The 20449-nt window shown below is 47.4% G+C and overlaps 1 protein-coding gene across 2 annotated transcripts in view; it reads left to right on the top strand.

Moving 5' to 3' along the window:
• The first annotated feature begins 18286 nt into the window (after positions 1–18286).
• The window catches only part of Rassf8 (Ras association domain family member 8), an 82689-nt gene continuing 80526 nt past the window's right edge, over positions 18287–20449 (top strand). Inside the window, exon 1 of one of the 2 annotated variants that reach the window (XM_085687349.2) lies at positions 18287–18437. The gene's annotated coding sequence lies outside the window, so the exon portion shown is untranslated. Of the gene's footprint in view, positions 18438–18549; positions 18696–20449 lie in introns of those variants that run through there. The other variant, XM_085687350.2, reaches the window with a different exon arrangement.

The following is a 20449-nucleotide window of genomic DNA, read 5'->3' as shown; positions in this document are numbered from 1 at the left end:
GTTGAATCCAACACTCAAGCTCCATTTCCTGGGCTGCCGAGACTGAGCTTCAAGCATGCTCTCTTACCATTCTGGAGCCTGGTTTTGGAGCTGATCCTTGGAGAAGCTGTACAATGGAGCAAGAGAAACCACGTTTACCAAGTCAGAGGGTTCCACAAATGCCAGCACCGGGTCGAAGCACAAATCTTTATACCTACCATGTTCCGATAACCTCCAAAGGAATTCTGCTGCAGAAGACAAAGTTAAAACAAGCTGCAGGGCAGAGGCGATGGCACAGTAGAGAGAAGTGTTCATGAGTGTTAGGACCTGAGTTCAGATCCCCAGAACCCAATGTAAAACCCAATACCGGAGCTCAAATCTGTTATCCTGACATCTTAGAACCAGATGGGAAACATAGAGAGGAGAATGCCTGGGAGTACAGACACACACACACACACACACACACACATATGTATGTATGTATGTGTGTATATATATATATATATATACATACACACACACACATGTATGTGTATATAGTGTGTGTGTATATGTGTATGTATGTCTATGTGTATGTGTATATATTTACATATATAATTTTATTTATTTTAAAACAAGGGCTGGTGAGAAGACTCAGTGGGTAAAGGCACTTGCTATTAAACCTAACAACCTGAGTTTCATCCCCATGACTCAGAAGGTTAAAGGAGAAAACTTAGGCTTGCAAGTTGTCCTCTGATGGCCATATGTGCGCCATAGATACATATAAAATAAACAAATGCAAAAATTTAAAAACAAGATGAATTGCAATTACAGTATATGAAGAATTCTTTTTCTGCAGTCGGTGCTTATTCTATCCACATAAACGTAGTTCTTTAGAACTCATTCGGAATTCAGAGTTTTGTTAAGAAGATACTAGCACCCACTTGGTTGGTTTTTTTTTTTTTTTTTTAATAAGCAACCTTCCTGTTGCAAGCTTAGGAAAGACAGATTCCTCTGTACCCCTCCCTTCTTTCAGGGCTCAGGGCTGTAAGAGGCAACTCTAGCCTGCTCACCCAGATCCTGCCTGTTTGCTTTTTGATCCTGGGCCAACTTGGTGCTGTGTATTTTAGCTCTCATTTGTTAGATTGCTTTGTTCTTGTCTAAAACTTCACAGGAAGTCATCAATAATGTTATTCTGATGCATGAGAAAAGCAAAGCAAACCAATAATTATAAAGGAAAATATTCAGCTATTTCTAAGAAGCGTCACTAGCCAGGACCAGGTATGCATGTACACAAGTCACAAATCTACCTTCGTTCCAATTTATACTTCATTTTAGAAATAATCCTTATGATGTTTCTTTCTGTTTTAATTTTAAAGTTGATTCTATTTATTATCACCATGTGCTCACGTGCTTGCACTTGTATGTGTACGTGCACGCCACGGCGTGTGTGGAGGTCAGAGACAGTTTTGGGGAGTGGTTCCTCTCCTTCCACTGTAGGTCCTGGGTGTTGAGCTCAGGTCATCAGACCTGATGTGTGTGGCGAGTCCTTTACCAGCAGGGCAGCCTTGCTAGCCCTATACTTTAACTTCTCATACTTGGTAGAATTAACCTTGCTTTCTGTGTCTTTTGTTACTTGAGTCACAGTGACCCGCAATGAGTATGTTCTTGAGGGTTTATTTTATCTGAAGCAGAATTTAACCCTAATTAAAACAACATTATCATGGGATGTTGTAGCCAAGAAAGAAATCCTAAGGTGTGTTTAGTGTCCTTTCAGAGACACAATGAATGGCAAAAGAGATTACCCTGCTAATTTCTACTCTTGGGAAACTACTCTTGGTTCTGGAAAATACGCTTTTGTTTGAACACAACCTTAAATTAGTTTCAAATGTTTAGAGAAAAAACATTACTAGACCCAAGGCGAAGTAGTTGGATATACCCAGAGTTCTATTTTCTTTTTCTTTCCTTATTTTTAAGATCTTTTAAAAATTGTTCTCTGGTTTATTTTTATCTATATGTATGTATGTATGTATGTATGTATGTATGTATGTATGTATCTGTGTGAATAAATACCACGTGTTTGCCAATGCCTGAGGGGGGGGGCAGGATGGGGTGTTACATCACCAGGAGTTTGGAGTTACATTGTGAGCCACTTGACATGGTGCTGGGGACTGGACTCAAGTCCTTTGGAAGAGCAATAAGCACTTAATTTCTAGAAATTAGAGACAAGGGACTCTCTCCAGTCCCCTGGAGTTCTGTTTTCTGAAAACTGATTTTTGCTGGTATAGTTTGGTCATTCTTTCTGAGATAAAATACAACAGGATAACTCATAAACTATCTTTATCATAGCAGTGCACATTGGGCCAAGGTTCTGGAAGAGTGCCCTAAAAGTCAGCGGTTTAAAGAACACACAGTCAAACAAGTATCACATGATGATGTGACCCCACAGGGGGACACTAAAATAGTGATGTCATCAAACGAGAGCGTGCAATAGGTCTTAGCAGAGAGTGGGAAGGTTCGTGGGGAGGGGCCAGGAAGATGCTGGTTCCTTGGGAGATAGGAATGGTGAGTGTAAGCACAGTGGTTTGATTTGAGCTAATAATGATTCTTTGTATATCTCACAACAGACCCATGAGAGTGACAGGAGGTCTCACCAGAAAGGAATGAGGAAGGCTCGAGGCATTACATACGGTATTATGCCCATTTAATCATTGCATATTGTATATATGCATTAAAATGTCACACAGTACCCCAGGAATGTGGATAATTATTATGGATCCATTAAAAATAGAACATTTTCTAAACAATGAAGTTTATTTGTCTCCTTGGTAACAGCCCCAGATAGGTGCTGTGGCAGCTTCAGACAGTGGAGACCCAGGCTGGCGGTACCTCTACTTGTCCGTAGTTGGCTTCTAGGCTGCCTCTCACGGTCGGTCACCATGAGAGCTGACTGGTACAGGTGAGCTCCCGACCAGGGCTTTGCTCTCACAATGACGAGGCACAAGGTCTACAAATCACTTAGATTGTAGTGACAGATATCTGCTCACATGACCACGCCAGGCCCCAAGAGAGAATCCAGAAGACGGCTTTCTGTGTTCGTACAGGAGAGGACAGACAGGGCGGGAAGCCACCCTGGCCATACACTGTTGACTGCGAGAAACTACCAGGAACCAACCTGCACATTGCCAAGTGCCCGGGAAGTTGTGCCAGCACCAGCGGAGTCAAGGAACAAACCGCACCAATTATTTCCACAATGATAATGTTCAGCAAGGTAAAACCCGAGGCAGGCCTCTCTGACTTAATGCCACCACATCAAAAGACTTTGGTTACCAAAAGCTCAGAGAAAATAACCAACTTAAAATGAACCATCTCCTAAGAGCTGGGAATTCGTTTTCTCATAGAAAACTGGCCGGGTTCCAAAGTTATTCCAAACGGGGCTTGTCTGCTTTACATGGTTCCATCCTTACTGCAAAGCAAAGATGATGTTGTTCTTAATGCGCCAAAGGCAAAAGCTGCTAAGCAGAAACCATTTGTGCTGTGTTTTAATAGGTGAGAGAGAGGATACGGAGAGCCGTGGGAAGAAAGAAACAAGGTCCAGAGTGACTTTTCAGACAGTCGGGGCAGAGTTCTTCAGTTCAAAAACACCAGAATGTACGTAGCTCCAACCTTTAAGGTTTATCACAGGTCACATGTGACTGCTTCTGTATCAACCTTCCTCTAAACAGTCACCCTTATACCCACGGAGCAGTGCACCCCTTTGCCGCTAGCCAGAGGAGCTTCTCGTGGTGCAGAGGGTGGTGAAGGCAGAGAGTCCCAACTGGCGAGGTGCAGAGTCATGGCCCTGGAGACCTCTGCCCTAAAGTTGCTTCTGTATAACCCCCAGCCCGGCCCCTCGACTCAGGGATCATCACGTGGTGGGGGTGGGGGGCGTCTAGAAGATATTGAGAGACAGAGGTGGGAGATTGTTGTGAAGTATTGTTGCACCTGTGGATCACAGTAGCTGTGTGTGTTCACACACACACACACACACACACACTCACATCAAGCCAGTTAACACTCGGCAGAGGAAGGGGGACAGACTCATGAGGCCCCACCCTAGGGGAGCAACAGCCATTGGCAGTTACAGCCGCTGGAAGAGAGGGGTTCAGTTTTCGTCAACTGTGAGGCTCTGGGTAGGTTTCTCATGCACAGCAGATGGTTCTATAACTAGGCAGCGCTAACTAGACTCAGAGGGGCAGGGCGTGAAGTTGGAAGAGGGACTTGAGTGATGGAGTCGAAGGGAAGGCAATACAGTGGGTAGATACGATCTAAATGTATACTGTATTCATAAATGAAATTATTACAGGCTTTTGTTTTGGTTTTGATTTTATTTCTTTTAATGTGGTTGCTTCTTAGCCGTGTGTAACAAGTAGAGTTGGGAACCAAACGGAGGTTGGACTGGAAAGGGAAGGAACTGGGAAGGCGTCCCATCTGCCCTCTGCTTTTCTGCAGAAAGGACACGTTGTGAATGGAGGAAGGAGCCACGGCTGATGTGAACCATCTCTTCCAGGAGAAGATGAGAGCGGCAGGCCTGGGCTTTTCCTGGTCCGGGACCACAGGGAATTTGATTACTGCCTATACTGAGGGGTTAGATGGGGAGAGGCAGCATGGGAGGGATGTGGAGAGCGAATGGCCACCAAGGAGAGCAATTTGGAGAGATGGAGACCTCTTTTATTTTTCAATCAGCTCCCAGACATTCGTAGACAACCATTAAGGAAAGGGAAACCCCAGACTTGAAGAATTCTCTCTGTAGTGGTTTATAAAGTCAGCTTAGAGGAAACAAAGTCTGCTCTCTTCAGAGTCCCACCAAATGTACGGAATGTCTTTTCGTCTTCCAAACATACATTTGCACCCTTCTTTCTTGTGGTTTTTCTTCAACTCACTGGGTGGGTCCCCCACTGCTTGCAGTGTGACTTCTGAAGACTCTGAAGACGCCTGCTCTTGAGGGGAAAGCGTCATGGGGTTCAGCTTGGGAGCGCTGAGAACCGCCTCAAGAACGGAACTAAGGAGGGCTGTTCTCTGTGAGTTTGGTTGCAACAGACTTGTTTCTCTCCTGACAATTGAGCCTTCTGTAATCACAGAGACATGACAGTTGGCCTCCTCAGAAATGGCCTCCAGTTGCTTTCAAAGCTGAGCTCAGTCTAACTGTGCATGCAAAACCATAAAGCATTGTCACGGTCGGGGACAGACCCGCTCTGACGCCGAGAATGGAACAAAGATTGCTTTACTTGTGGAAATGTACAAGAATCTCCCATTGGTTGCAAACTACTTACTCACACATGCTCTATGGCTAACAACGACAAGCCCGGATTCTCCAGGACAGCTCTCTCATTTGAGCTATAGCAACATTATTTTGCAAAGAGACAGAAGTAAGGAAGAGCATAGCAGTTGTGTAAACTGAGAGAGAAAAACAGTAAAGAAGGGTTCTTAAAATTTTTATTTTTTAATTTTTATGTGCATGAGTGTTTTGCCTGCCTATATATGTATGTGCACCATGTACACGCCTGGTGCCTGAGGAGATTAGAAGACAGTGTCAGGTCCCCTGGAACTGAAGTGGGTGCTGGGAGCTGAACCTGGGTCCTCTGCAAGAGCAGCCAGTGCTCTTCAGCTGCTGAGCTGTCCCTCTGGCCCCAGGCTGGGGTTTGTTTATTTTCTTTCTGTCTCAAGTAAATTCAGACCCTACTTAGGTGTACATTGAAAAGGTTACTAGAACTTTGCTAGAACAATCTGCGTGAGGATGTTTATCATGCAATGCTCCTCTCCCTAGAGAGTGAAGAAGTGGATGCCCGAGCTCCAGATGTTTTCCCAGGATGATAGCATTTGATTTCGAATTTTCTAGCTTAGGTTGTGCTGTGACAAGGGACTTCATCAGCAGCGCTGGCTCCTCAGGAGCCGAGCACACAAACTGTGTCTATGCAGCCCTGTGCTGGCTCCTCACATAGCTACTCCACTTCAAGCTCATGAATGCACAGCTCTGTCTTTAAATTGCAGACTGCTAGGGCTCAGGTTGTCCATGTATCTGGAAATGAGCTCAAGATGGACTACAGAAGGATTTATGGTGGTTGGGTAAAAGTCAGCATTCCTTGGGGCCTTGTGAGACTGTTTCCCATCTGCCAAAGGGAGTCATTTCTCTTACCTCTGGAAGAAGGGACAGATGGCTACCTATGGTGCCTATCAACATATCAGAGCCATGCTTGCCTCCGGACTCCCCCAGTCCCTACTCACAAGTACTTGCTATACAGTACACATTTCAAAGTCCGCTCTAGCCTCCTGGCCCTCCCCTCCCCCCAGCTACACATCCTCCTTATAACCCAGCTACCCTTGCTTCTCTCTCTCTCTCTCTCTCTCTCTCTCTCTCTCTCTCTCTCTCTCTCTGTCTCTGTCTCTCTCGTTCTCTATCTCTTTCTATCCCACTCTCTCCACTATTCTCCCCATCTATGCTCTCTTGAAGATGGCTCTGGCCACGTCCAGTCTACTTCTCTCTGTTCTAGACTCTTCCAGATGCCTCTAGCTATTTTCTCCTTTTTATTAACAATAAAATCTTCCTTCAATCAAGGAGCCGCCATGTCAGCAGTTTCTTTACTGTGCTCCCTTGCATACACCAACCAGCTCTAAACAATTTCTTGAATCTTCAGTATGGCTTGTAAAATTTCCCCTTACAATGTGACCCCCTAAGCCAACCCAACACAGGGAGAAACAGGCTTTCCAGTCAACACGGAAACCCTCCCACATCTTCCTTGTCCAGCCACCGTCCAGCCATGCGGAGCTGTCACTCTGAACAATGGTGACGCACCTCTGCTTAGATTCTGAATATTGTACAATAATGATGAGGACACAGGGCAGAACTAGCTAACCGGTTTCCTGCTTCTCACTGAAGTGAACAAGAAAGAAAAAGCAAAACCCCAAACAAGTACCTGCAGAAAGAAATGTCTCAGCCTCACTGACACGACGTGGCTGGGAGGATGGGAGTGGAGCGGGAAACTGACAGACACCTGCCGTGGCTGCTTCCCTGATCCTTACTAAGATGTTTGGTTTTTGGTCTTACCCCTAATCCTTATCTCACTACTAAGTAAGAGACAGTATCCCCCTAAAAGTACCAGCTTTCAACCCAAAAGCCACTAGCCTCAGTGAACGGGCTGAAGACAACAGGTGTCTATGATGCTGCGATGTTCACCTTCATAGCCAGCTTGACTGGTTTGGAATCACCTGGGAGACAGACCTGTGTACTTCTGTGAGAGTGTTTCCAGGGAGACTGACTGAGGATGAAGCTCCACCCTGGATGTAAGCTGCACCCTCTCACAGGCTAGGATCCTCCCGAACTGGCTATGAGTTGTGACTTCAGAAGCAGCGTGAACAGCTGCCTCCCATTCCTGCTGCCATATTTCCTTGCTAGCCTAGACTCTATTGCCTTATATTGGGAGCCAAATCAGACCTCCCTCCAACATCGCTTAATGTCAGGTATCTGGTTACAGGGACGAGGGCTGACTAATAAGCATGACTTAAGGGCACACACCAAGGGAAACAGTTCAACTTTCTGCCCCCCTGACGGGAGTGCTCAGTTCCATCATCCTGGTCTATTGGCAGAAACTGAGGTCCAAACAGATCACAGGGCTCAAAGCTGGAACCAGAGCTGCTGGGAGAAGCATATACTTTCCAGCCTTCTTGGAGCTGGTAATGGTTTTGTCTTCCTCCTTCAAGGATGGGCTTTCAGAGACCGGGAGGAATGAAGGGCGACAAACAACATCCACAGAAGCCAGTGTAGGAGGAGGGCCCGCTTGTTTGTCCCGGCCACCGAGAACCAAAATAACCACACAGAAATTGTATTAATTAAATCATTGCTTGGCCCATTAGCTCTAACTTCTTATTGGCTAACTCTTACATCTTAATTTAACCCATTTCTATTTAATCTGTGTATCACCACGAGGTCGTGGCCTACCAGCAGAGTTCCAGCATGTCTATCTCTGGCAGCAGGTCCATGGTGTCTCCAGACTCCGCCCTTCCTCCTCCCAGCATTCAGTTCTGTCTTCCCCACCTACCTAAGTTCTGCCCTATCAACAGGCCAAGGCAGTTTCTTTCTTCACCAGTGCTAATCACAGCACACAGAGGGACTCCCACATCATGCCGGAGGTTTTCATCTGGGATATTCTGTCCTTCTGATGTCTATCTTCCTCAGGCTTCTCATGTTTCTGGAGAGAGCTCTGAAATATTCATGAATTTGCTTTTCATCTATTTAGCCAAAAATCTTACTCAGGCACCTCTCAAACTTAGCACCTCCTGGCTATTGGGAAGTAACAGGAGCAAACAGGAGAGTGTCAATGCTCAGAGGGATGACAGTCCAGTCCCGGCAGGAAGGCTTTTAAGCTCTTCTAAGCCCACCTGCCCTTCTCATTCCTACTCTCTCCTATCTGCATAACCACTTGCTCCAGCAAGTTAGGGGATCAGACGCAATCTGTGGTCCTTCCCATTGAGAGGTTTATGTTTTATTCATCCATATTAATCATACACTATGTCTAAAATGCATCCTAAATATGCTCATGAGTTCATATAGCTGAATGCCTATGTAAAAAAAACCAAACCAAACCAAACCAAACAAACAAAAAAACCCCTTCCCTTTTCCAACTCCTGTGTTCCAGAAACACCTCAGTGGAATTCCTCTGCCCTGACCAGCATGACCACTGGTCTCCCAAGATTTTCTTCTGGGCAGCATCAGGCTTCAGGGTTGCCGATATTCAAGCCTGAATTTTCAGATCCAATGTTGAATTTTCTTTTTTCTTTTCTTTCTTTTTTTTTTTTACTGACAGAACTTTTCTAATAGCTACTTCTTACCTCATTATTTTTATATGCACAATGTAGTGGCTGGTCTTACCTGTAGGGATTTCCCTAGTCTGGTTATTGTTGTTTTCTTGTCATAAGAGAGATGGAAGGAAGAACCCATCTTACCCTCTCTGTGATCTCAGACCCTTGCATCCTAATAAATATGGTTCTGTTTGAACTACAGTGTCCCCAGAGAATATCCAGTGGCAACGATTTTAAGCAAAAATGAAAAACATCCTCTGCTTGGTTTCCTTCTGAGAGCCCGCTGGGCAGAGCTGACTGGTTTCCGAGAGAGCCAAACAGTATTCTGTTCTGCCTTGGCTTCCTATGCTCTCATGGCCTGTAAGAGTGCAAATTTTCAGTTTTTTTAAGAGTGTTTATTTTTATTTTATGTGTATGAGTGTTTGCCTGAACGTATGTACATACATCACACATGTGCATTGCCCGAGGCGGCAGAGAAGAGAGTGTCAAAAGCCCTGGAGGTGGAGTTACAGACTGATGTGAGCTGCCTTGCCAGTGCTGGAACCCAAATCCAGGTCCTCTGTGAAAGCAACAAGTTCTCTTAACCTCTGAGCCATCTCTTATTGCCGGTGGCAGCTAGCAACACCAAGCGACTTTGTCTTAGGGTTTCAGCTCTCTTCGTTCATTTACTGTAAAGCTCCAGACAGATCACGAGATGATGGTATTGAGGAGAAACGGTGCTAGAAATGAGCACAAATCGAGCATCCCTAATCTAAGAATCTTCAATCCGTGAAGACCCTGAGTCCAGGACTTCCTATGGTCACTGTGATTTTACTAATGGTGTTTTCTGATTTTTCACTTATCCAGTTCTAGATGCTCACAGTACCGTCTGTGTTCAGCTCCAGGCTGCGGGCAGACACCTTATATGAAGTCAACGAGTTTCGTGTTAATAGGTGGGCCTCACCCAGAAGATATGTCATTATGCATATACAAATATTACAGCTTTCTCCAAACCTGAAATAGGAAACGCAAAGGCTTCTGGTTCCATTGTTTCAGGTATAGGAAACACCACCTACTCTGTCCAGGAGAACTGAATTATGGGAGTGAAGCCATGAAAGGAAGTATAGAGTACACAGTAGAATCAGCAACTGTACTATATGCCTAGGGCAGGTTTGTCTTAGAGCCTTACTTAAACCCCACCCCCACCCCATGTGTTTGGCCAAATTTCTCACTATTATGTGAGAGACTTCTGGGGAGACACAACACACAGGTCTACTCACCCCATAAGGGGAACCCATGGCAGACCAAAGAAACGATTGCACCAAAGTCCGACTTGGGGAACTACTGAACTTTTATTGGGGCTACTTACAGGAGCAGGGATGACTCAGAAGCAGCCACACTACAGGAAAGCCCACCCCAGCACCCGATCACGGGTCAAAGCACTGGTATAAGGATGCCCAAGCATTTGGGAAAAGGCTAAGCACAGGATGTACCGATATAGAAAGCTTCAATAACTTTCTGTGATGATAACTTCTTAACTTAGGGGCATCCTGATAGGGACGCTACAACAGCTAAGCGCATGCTCCAGGCAGGACAACAAAGCGCATGCGCCACACATCACTCCAGCCAATCTCCCCAGTCCACGTGTTCTTACTGTTATCTTCCAACTTTCCCTTTATTAAGGACTTTTAAACTTTTATCTATGTGTCTGTGTCTGAGTGAATGCATATGAAACATGAGCATATAAAGTGTGCGTTTAAATACGTGCCTAATGTTCCTCACGACAACACGTGAGGTGTTATAGTTATTAAAGGAATCAGTCACCTGCCATTTATTAGTGACAAACATACCTGTGACAATTCTCTTAAAGCGTGGCATGATGATAGCATTATGTCCTGATAATGATTCTTCCACAATAATTCCCACATTGTGATATCTGTCGCACTGTCCCTGGTTTCTGGTTTTCCCTCCACGAACTGCAAACTCGGCTGGTGGTGCCGGCTGGGCTTCCGAGGAGGAGACCCCGGTCAGTCTAGCAACGCTATAAGACAGATCGGATTTCCATGCTTGCAACTAATAAAACCATAATTAAATACACGATGGCAGAGCCGAACGTAATTCAATCTTCCTGCCGTGACTCAGAAGTCACACTCGGGTCATCATTACGAAACTCAATTACAGTGTGGCTGAGGTGTAGCGAGACTCAAGAGTGGCATCTGGCCTGAGAGAAGGTTGCACAGCCCAGATTTGACTCTGTGTGTTTACGAGGGAGGGAGCAATTTCGTAAACATCTGGTCCCTCCTTTACTGTTTCCCACAATGTTCTGATCCTAAAATAGGCTCGATAGGATCCCCCATCTTAATCCCAACTATCCAAATCCGTTCTCCAGCTCATAATGAGAGGATCAAGTTTGTTGTTGTTGTTTTAATTTTCGTGGGATTATTCTCTTAAGCAACTTCCATCTAAGGAGGGGTCCGATATTTTAAATTCCATTTCTGAAAATATTAACAGATTCCTTTTGGTTTAAGTTGCCACCGTTTGTATCTGTAGCTTATGCTTTAGTTTTTCCATGTTGCACTTTATTGTTTGACAAAATACATTGACTATTATCTTCCTGTCCTATTATTAGTGGGGGTGAGACATTAAAGCTGTTGTAATTAGTATTATTTAGAGACAGTTTCTTACTATGTATCTCTGGCTGGCCAAGAACTCACTACATAGCCCAGGCTGGTCTTGAACTCTTAGAATTCTGCCTCCCTCAGCCTCCTGAGTGCTGGAATCAAAGGCATTTGCTATCATGCCCAGTACTGAACTTGAATTTTTAAGAAGACACTATCGTTCAGTTCTGAAGCCCTAGGCATGAGAACTGTTGGTTTTTCTCCAAAGTCTTTTACATTGGTTAAGCACACCACACCATTCATAGGTTGCCACGGGCTCGCAGCCCTTGAAGAGGCTTTCCCTAGCCTGGGAAGATGCTTCTGTTACTTGCTGAACGCACATACACAGAGAAGGGTAGGAGGTGTGATCTCCTTTTCCGTCTAAACGCACAGCAGTGGCCAGGAGGAAGGCGTGACAATTCTGGCTGAGGACGAGGATCTCTAAATGTCCTCATTTATACACTCTGAACAAAATGACCAAACATTTGAACTAGCAAAAGTAGTACAAGAAAAACTATCATTTTCTTCTCAAAGTAGCAAAACATAATTTACAACTGGCTCCCCAGCTAGAGTGCTAACCCCGTGTTTGAGCCTCAGAGTCACGTGAAGCCTGACATACGACACAGGCCTGCATTCCCAGCACTTGAGAGGTGGGGTCTGGAGGATCAGACATCAGTGTCGTCCTTAGCAACACAGCTGAGGCTACGTGAAACCCTAAAAGGGTATTCTTAATGCTTCTTCAAATTTCAAAGGCTTCCATAATTTCCTATGCTTAATATCAAACTATCCTTCTAAATCAAAACCAGGAATTTTTTGTCATCATCCATCTTCCCAGACTCCTCTGCTTCATCTCAGACATTCACTCAGCCTCAGACCTAAAGTCCCCTTTCCCAGCCTTTCGAACACTGCTCGACTTTCCAGTTATGTTCTTAGAAAGCTCTCTCCACCTTCCCACTCCAGGTAATGATCCATCCTCCTAAACTGCCTCTACTTCTTTTACCTCTACACCATCATATTGTAATAAGCTGTTGTATCTGTTAGCAGTTCAGCTAGTAATAGGAGACCTGTCACTTCTCTCCCACATGAAAGAAGTTCAAAGATAAGTAGTTTGGGGTTCTTAGATTTGTTCTTCTTTTCTTCTCTCTGTTGTCTTCTTTAGCAGGATGCTGAGCTTCTATGATGCCACAAGACTCTTGGGTCACTACAACGAGCACACCCACGCCGTGCGCAGTAAGAAAGCTGGAGGCAACCAGTAGATCCCTACTGGCTGGCAAAAGAGTTGATTTCCCAGTAGCCCTGCACAACTTCCCTCTACACATTGTAGGCCCAACTAACGGTGAGTGTCTGTAAAGAAGGGTATAAAAATGGAGACATTTCCGCTGAGCACAAAACCAGGTTTCTGTCACCAAGAAAGAAGGGAAGAAAGAGAATGGATGGGCAGCTGTCATCATCTGCCTCACTTTTCTTTAAATTTTTTAAAAAGATTTTATTTGAAATTATGTGTATGTATGTGAGCCTGTATATGTGTGTGTGTCCCCATGGGTGCACTGCCCATGGAGACCCGAAGAGGGCAGAAGATCTCCCGGATCTGTAGTTACAGAAGCTTGTGAGCCATCAATATTGGTGCTGGGAACAGAATTTGGAATTTGGGTTCTCTACAAGAGCAATACACTCTCTTAACTACAGAGTCATCTTTTCAGCTCCTGAATTCCCTCCCCCGACTTTTTTTTTTTTTTTTTTTTGAGACAGGGTTTCTCTGTAGCTTTGGAGCCTGTCCTGGAACTAGCTGCTGTAGACCAGGCTAGCCTTAAACTCAGAGATCTGCTTGCCTTTGCCTCCTGAGTGCTGGAATTAAAGGTGTGCACCACCACTGCCCATCCTGAATCCCCCTTTAAAAGCATGTTTCCCTAGGTGAACTATGAGCTTATGGAAGCTTGACATTATATAGTGTTCGTTTTGTAATTCCTGTACCATGATTTATTTACTAACTGAAAGATTGTATCTCTCACATGTTAGAAGAACAAAGAAAGGAGTAAAGGGGGAGATATCACTAGCTATCCACCTCACGTCGTCATCCACTCATCCGTTAGTCGCTGAGTTCCTGGTCTGAGTCAGGCCTGAGTCAGGCTCTGACAGGTACGATGGAGGAACAGGATTAAAGCTTTAGAAGGTTGCTGGGCTGAGGGTAGCAGAGGACACTGGGGCCTTCAGGCGAACAATTTCAGGGATGTGAATGGACCATCCTCCGGGGTTGGAAAGCTGGAAGTTTACTTTGTGTGGAATACAGAATGGATAAAAGTTAGGTTCAGATCTCCATAACTGACTCCTGCCAGGATTACACACGTTTTTCATTTCTTGGATGGCCTCCCAGACTTCCTCACCGCAGGATTTCCCAGGACTTTGCCCCTGGTGGATTCTGACCTGCTGACCTCCCATGTGGGAAGTGAGTACATCTGTTGGTTTTAGGGGGGGTCCCCTACCGTGTCACCTCATTGAATGTCTCAGGTAACTTTGTCATAGCCTGGGGTTATCTGAGCAAAAACCTCTAGATTGAGGAATTGTCTAGAGCAGATTGGCCTGTGGGCATGTCTGTCCTGACTGTTAATTGATATAGGGGTGCCCAGTCTGCTGTGGGTGGCACCATTCCCTGCACAGGTGGTCCTGAGCTGTATAAGAAAGCCAGCTCAACTTCAGTCTGGAAGTGAGCCATCAAACAGCATTCCTCCATGGTTCCTACTTTCAAAGTCTTGTCCCTCAGAGATAGACTGCGACCTGGAAGGGTACGACAAACAAGCCCTTCCCTTCCCTAAGTTCCCTTTGGTCAGAGTATTTTATCATAGAAACAGAAACGTGACTAGGCCACCAAGCATGGACACAGTCTTCTCACAACCCTGTCACACAGGTTGGTGTTCTCCTGTGGGCTAGTTTGGGAAATGGTAAAATGATTCCAGTGGACATATCCAAGAGCTGCCAGGGATTTCTAGAGCGATGTGTCTCAAAGAACTGTGTACACATCTCCCTGTCCAACCTTGAGAAGGAACATGGGGATCATACCCGTGTTTAAGTTTCTCAGCTTCAGGACTATAAGATAATACAACACCATTGTTTTAACTTATCAGGTTTATGACAGTTTCCTATAACGGCAAGAGGAAAGTGTCCACAGAGGTGGAGGCAGGGCTGTTGTTCTTGGTTACCAACCAGCAATAGCTGGAGGGATTGGGGACCTCGCTCAGGTGAATCCAGAACCCTGGCTTTGACGCAGAAGAGAACATCCGGACAAGCTAATATAAAGTAGAGATGGCATTTGTATTCAAACATATATATATGAGACAAGGTTTCCCTGTAGCTTTGGTGCCTGTCCTGGAACTAGCTCTTGTAAACTAGGTTGTCCTCGAACTCACAGAGATCCGCCTGTCTCTGCCTCCTGAGTGCTGGGATTAAAGGTGTGTGCCACCACCGCCAGGCTTGAAACATATTTTAAACGTAAATTTTAGATATGAAGATGGACGGTTAACAGAGAGGCATCCAGGAAAAAAGTAAGGCATGCATGGGGCAGCACTGGAGTAGAGATATCAAAGGAAAGTTGTAATTCATTATCTTTATAACAGGATATAGAGTTTCGTGGGCTCTGAAGTGACCATCTTCAGTGAGGTCACAGTGTGGCTCCTAAGGTGAACCTAACAGGCTTGGACTTTAGCAACATGCTGGATGTCAGGGACGCAGAAAGTTGAGACAGCCTATTTCCACCATGAACAAAAGTTAATAGCTTTGTTCATGAGAGTCCCAGAAAATCTCTGGGAGAAGAGTGGAGCCCTATCCAAGGTCATATAGATCCAAGCCTTCAGCCTGATTTATTGGTGTTTTAACATTTTTTATTTAAGATAACTATGGGCCCTGTGTCAGCGGCATTCACAGACAACAGGAATTGTGCTGGAATTCCCAATCCGCGGCTGTTAAGAGGTCGCACAGACTCCAAACTGCGGGTCTCTTCTGCCTCTGTGCCCCCGTATCGCTCGGTCCTGTCTTGACGCCGCTCCTCTCTGCTTCCCGCTGCTCTCCACATCGACTGCTCTTCCGATTTGCCTCTTTTCTGAAGCCTTCCTCTCAAGCTGTTTTCTTCGAGCAAATCTGAGTAAATCTGACACAGACTTTAAGTGTTCTCGTCTAGCTGGGTGCTGTTCCGCGAACAGAAGTAGAGACCGGAAGTATGAGCTGTTTATCAATCCTACCAAAGGCATTTGGGGCCATCCCAGGAAGCCCAACAGGTACATGATGTGACTAAGAAAGCTAAACCATTTGTATTTTACACTGGAGAAAAAAAAATGTACCAACTAAATGGGGCTGAGGCGGGAAGAGACCTCTCTGTTCATCTAGAACTGGGAAAAACTCACTGGCTTTGCAGCTATCAATAAGACCCTGTTCCAGTTTGGGGATACGACGTCTCTCTCACTGGGTGCCCAGCTCTTAGGAAAGGTGTCTATAAATGGCGGGCATGGTTATTCGTCATAGTACATTTAATTCTGTTCACTCCTGGTCACATGAGAGCTGTCATGGATAAGATAACTTGTTCATCTCTGGACTCAAGGCAAAACCGAGGTCATTTTCACGCACTCATTTTCAGACCTCCACGAGAGAACAGCATCGTAAAAAAGGAAGACGTCAAGACTGGCGGATGTGGCAAAAGGCACACACTGGGCACTCAAATTTTCCATCAGCTTTGGCACTCGGGCAGAGGAGTGGAAGATTGCCAACGGAAGAGAGGGTGGGACACGTCCACCTCAAGGCTAGAAACGATTCCAGTGGGGTTAAGGAGGACTCCAGTCCCACAGTCCCACTTCCTTGGACTGTGCGTTTGACTCCTAGAGGGAGCATCTCACCAAATTCCCCAAGTGTTGCCTTCTTTTTTTTTTCGAGACAGGGTTTCTCTGTAGCTTTGGTGCCTGTCCTGGAGCTAGCTCTTGTAGACCAGACTGGCCTCAAACTCACAAAGATCCGCCTGCCTCTGCCTCCCGAGTGCTGGGATTAAAGGCGTGCGCCACCACCGCCCGACTGCGCCACCACCGCCCGGCCAAGTGTTGCCTTCTTCCGTTTAAGTCTTAGCTGGAATTCTCTTTTCCCCTGGTCCTGCATGGGTGGTAGAGGGTGACTGAGCTGAGAAACAACCACAGGTCAAAACCACGAGGAAACAGTCCTTTAAAGAAGAAAGCAATCACACGGACTGTGAGAAGCCGGGCTTCGTAGTTAATATCCTTATATTGATGGTTAAAAGCAAGTGCCAGGAAACTAAAGGGAACACTTCGTAACTGGCATGCACTCTTGCGGCTCACCACCCTATGCAAACGCATCTCTTTTCAAACGAGTAACTATTGCTGCACTTTGGGCATGTGCGAGCATCGGCCAGGCCCAAGGACTGAATTTTGTCCACTTCAGTCACTGCCTGACACAAAATAGTGAAAACAACACACAAATCTGCATTTCCAGGTCAGGGTTCCGATGCCCTTCGCCGATTAAAGGCTATTTTTAAAGCCGTGTGGGTGCATCTTTTGAATCCGAGCCCAGCTCTTTCCAAACGCTGGTTACTCACCTCTGATTCATTTGTCGTTTTTCTCTTTTTTTTCTTGTCTGTTGCCTCTATCATGGCCTGCTGCTGGGGATGTGGGGGTGCGGGTGCTGAATCACAGCCACTCAGAGGAAAAGCAATTCCAACTAGTCCTTGGAGAAGGCAAGATTTCCTTCTCTTTCCTGACAGTCTTCATAGCCCAGGCTGGCCATATGCCTACTCTACTCTCTCCAGTAAGCTCGGCTCTTTCTTCTCCAATATCTGATTCACTCTTTGGGGGTCTGGTACTGCCCGTTGCTAAGGATGGACGCTGAATCGCAGAGGAAAAGCAATTCATATAGGGTCTCCGTAGCCAGTAGCCTAGCCAGGCCTCGAACTTGCCACAGTCCTCCTGCCTTAGACTTTCCAGGGATCCAGCTCTTCCTACACCTGTGTTACATTCCATTCATTCACTTCATTTTTACTTCTCACTCGCGAAGGTCATCGCAGGCTGTTATGGTGGACACCTAAGCACAGAGGAGGGAAAGTCCAGTCCTTGGGCAGGCCAGGCCTTTTCTTTCTTCTCTCCTGTCAGCCAGCACAGAGCAGGCAGCTGCAGGGTGTCCAGCGCTGGCGACCCCGAAGCCAGTGAGCGACCCCAGGAGATGCTACCGCGGAAGGCTCAGGCCCAAGGGTCCCCGCCCTCCCACGATGCGGCCCCTGAGCAGTTCCCTTACGATGTCTGTGGGCGGGAACCGGCGGCCACAATTCCAGCGGGTGAGGGGCTGATCCGGCTCCTCTGCCCCCAGCCCGCGACCCAGAGAAGGGGCGGAGCTACCGGCCCTTGGCCTGCCTTCCCGGCCCTCGGCCAGCCCTCCTGGGTCTTGACCCCGCCTCCTCGGCCCTCTGCTCCTCCCCCAGACTCTCCGCCCCGCCTCCAAGACCCTCCGCCCCTCCCCCAGAACCTCCGCCCCGCCCCAGAACCTTCGCCCCTCCCCCAGGCCCTCCGCCTCGCCCCCAGGCTCTCCGCCCCGCCCTCAGGATCTTCGCCCCTCCCCTAGACCTTTCGCGCCGCCCCCAGACCCTCCGCTCCGCCCCCAGACCCTCCGCCGGGCCTCCAGGCCCCGACGCGGCCTCCCGGGCTCGTGCTCGCCGCCCTCATCCCGCCCCTCTGCGGGGCTCGGCGCGGCCCTTCGGTCCCGCCCTCCCTTCCTCCTCCGCGCCGCTGTGCACCGCCCTCCCCGCCCGGGCCAGGCCGGCGTGCGCCTTCTCTGCGCGTCTCCTCCGCCGGCTCAGCCCTTCGCGCGCCGCCCTGCGGCCCGGCCTCCTCAGCCCCGGCCCCGCCGCTCGCTCGCTCTCGGCCGCCGGGTCGCCGCGGGGCCGACTCAGCCGCCGCTGCTCAGCCAGGGCCGGACCGGGCCTCTGCCGCGGGCCGTGCACCCGGACGGCGGGACGGGCTGCGACGCGCAGTAAGTAGAACTTTCCCGGCCAGCGCCCCCCGCGGCCCCGCTGTCACCCCCGCGCCCTCGCTCAGCCGCCCGAAAGTTGGTGCTGCCCGCCCGGGGTCTCCTCTCTCCCCGTGTCCTTGGCGAGCGAGTTTAGAGGCCACTTTTGAGGGGAAGGGAAAAGCACGACTGGCCCTTTGCGGTTCCCCGCCTCTCCAGATGGAAATCGGATGCTCGCCTGGAGGGAGAGCTTTCCCTCTGGGAAAGGAAAAGTGGCCGTTGGTAGGTTTTTGCATTTTGTCTGAACCGTGGCCACCGTGCCTCGTTGCTCAGCCTCTCGGGTGGTCAGCCCCTCCGGGGAACCTAGCCGCCAAGAGGGGGCTAGCAAAGTTCGCCGCGTTCTGAACCCAGGAAACTTGCAGAGGGCCAGGCGCAGGGAGGCTCAACTTTAGGGGTCGTGGGCTTGGCGTGCGAGGACGCTGCGGCCCGGCGGTGGGCGGCGGAGACCGGCTCGCCTGCCGCTCGGGTGTTGCGTTGTCTCTGCACCGCCGAGCCACCCGGGGTTTCTCGACCACTACTTTCCCAGCATCGAATAGCATCTTGAGCCCTTCGATTGTAGGATAGAATTGCAGGTCAGTATTGGTCCTAATCTTTGGAAGTAGAGAAGGAAATATGCGGGGCACGTTTCCAAGCTGACTTGAGCTCGTGAGGTCAGCCCTGCCAACACATCAAAGCCTAGCGTTAAAAAAAAAAAAAATCCCCCTCCACCCCACTGACAGCAGCGACGCAGGAACACTTAGGGACTTATCGTAGATTGGAGCTCAGCGAGATCTGTTTTGTCCCAGGGATGCATTTAAAATATATAGCGACCTCTGCTTTTCTGCTCAGTTTTAGGGTGTGTGTTTGGGGGGGGGGTGTTAAGGTAGTTTTTCTTCTTTTTTAGAAGTCTTTCATCTGTGGCTGCCAGGGGTTTGGATCATGATATGGAGGCAAAGAACCAGCAGGTTTCCTGGTGCTGTTTTTTTTTTTTTTTTTTTTAAACCCATCCTTTGCTTGAGGCAGTCCCGAATGTCTGTCAGTCCACTGCAGGGGGAGGTGCTGGTGAATACAGGAATCAAGGCTCCGTACAACTGCACTATCAGTTTGGGAGGTGGTTTGTGCTTTATCTTTTAGTGGTCACATTAATGGCTCCTGTGATTTTACTTATTTCCACGGGGAACTTCCCACAAACCTCAAGATTACACATGACCAATACTCCATTTAAGAAGACTGAACACAGGTTGATCATTCTTCTACTGAAGGATCAGATGCAACACAGCATAATTTGCAATGTAGGTGATTAAATCTTTTCAAAAATCCATCACTCATCCCTCCCCCTTAAGCGGCCCAAGATGGTACTTTCCGTACTAGACTCAATTGGCCGTGATGGACTGAGATCCTCATAGGTGGTCAAGCCCTGTTTCTGGGCTTCTGGAGCTTGGGGGGACAGCGGAGAGCCCCTAGAGGGAGCCAGGCCAGGACTGTGCACATAGGAAAGGTTTTCAGTTAGTGCCTTGGGCAGAAAAGCAGTTACAGAGGTATCCAGGTCATTACAGGGGTCACAGTTCTCAGTGCTGCATTTTTTAAGAATTACTTGGAACTTGCAGATTTACAGTTCTCCAGGATCGTGGTGTCATTTTTCTTTGCATCTTTGTCTTCTTTGCATTTTTTTTTTAAGCTTGTGACTTTTAAAATAAGAATCCTTGGTGCTTGGTTTTTCGTAGCCTTTTGTGTTCAGAGGTGTGTATTAGTGCTTGACCTGAATGCCTTGCATTCTGAGAAGTGATTAATTCTTCAGGGTTTCCTACTTCTCATTGGGTCTTCTGTTGTTGTCTATAACAACTTGAGAGTAAAACTGTTGTTTGCTGCAGTATGTCATTGTTCTTTTGGTTGTAGTTAATTTTGGCAGATGGTTTTGTCAGTTTATAAAACGTTGAGACCCCAAGATAACTTGCACGTGTTCAAAACTTGGCCGGTTTCCTTCTAGGTGGAGGTGG

The sequence above is a fragment of the Myodes glareolus genome, chromosome 3 (assembly GCF_982192425.1).
Source record: "Myodes glareolus chromosome 3, mMyoGla1.1, whole genome shotgun sequence".
NCBI lineage: Eukaryota > Metazoa > Chordata > Mammalia > Rodentia > Cricetidae > Myodes > Myodes glareolus.
The sequence above is the reverse complement of the archived record's forward strand: the minus strand, read 5'-3'. Positions and strand labels throughout refer to the sequence as shown.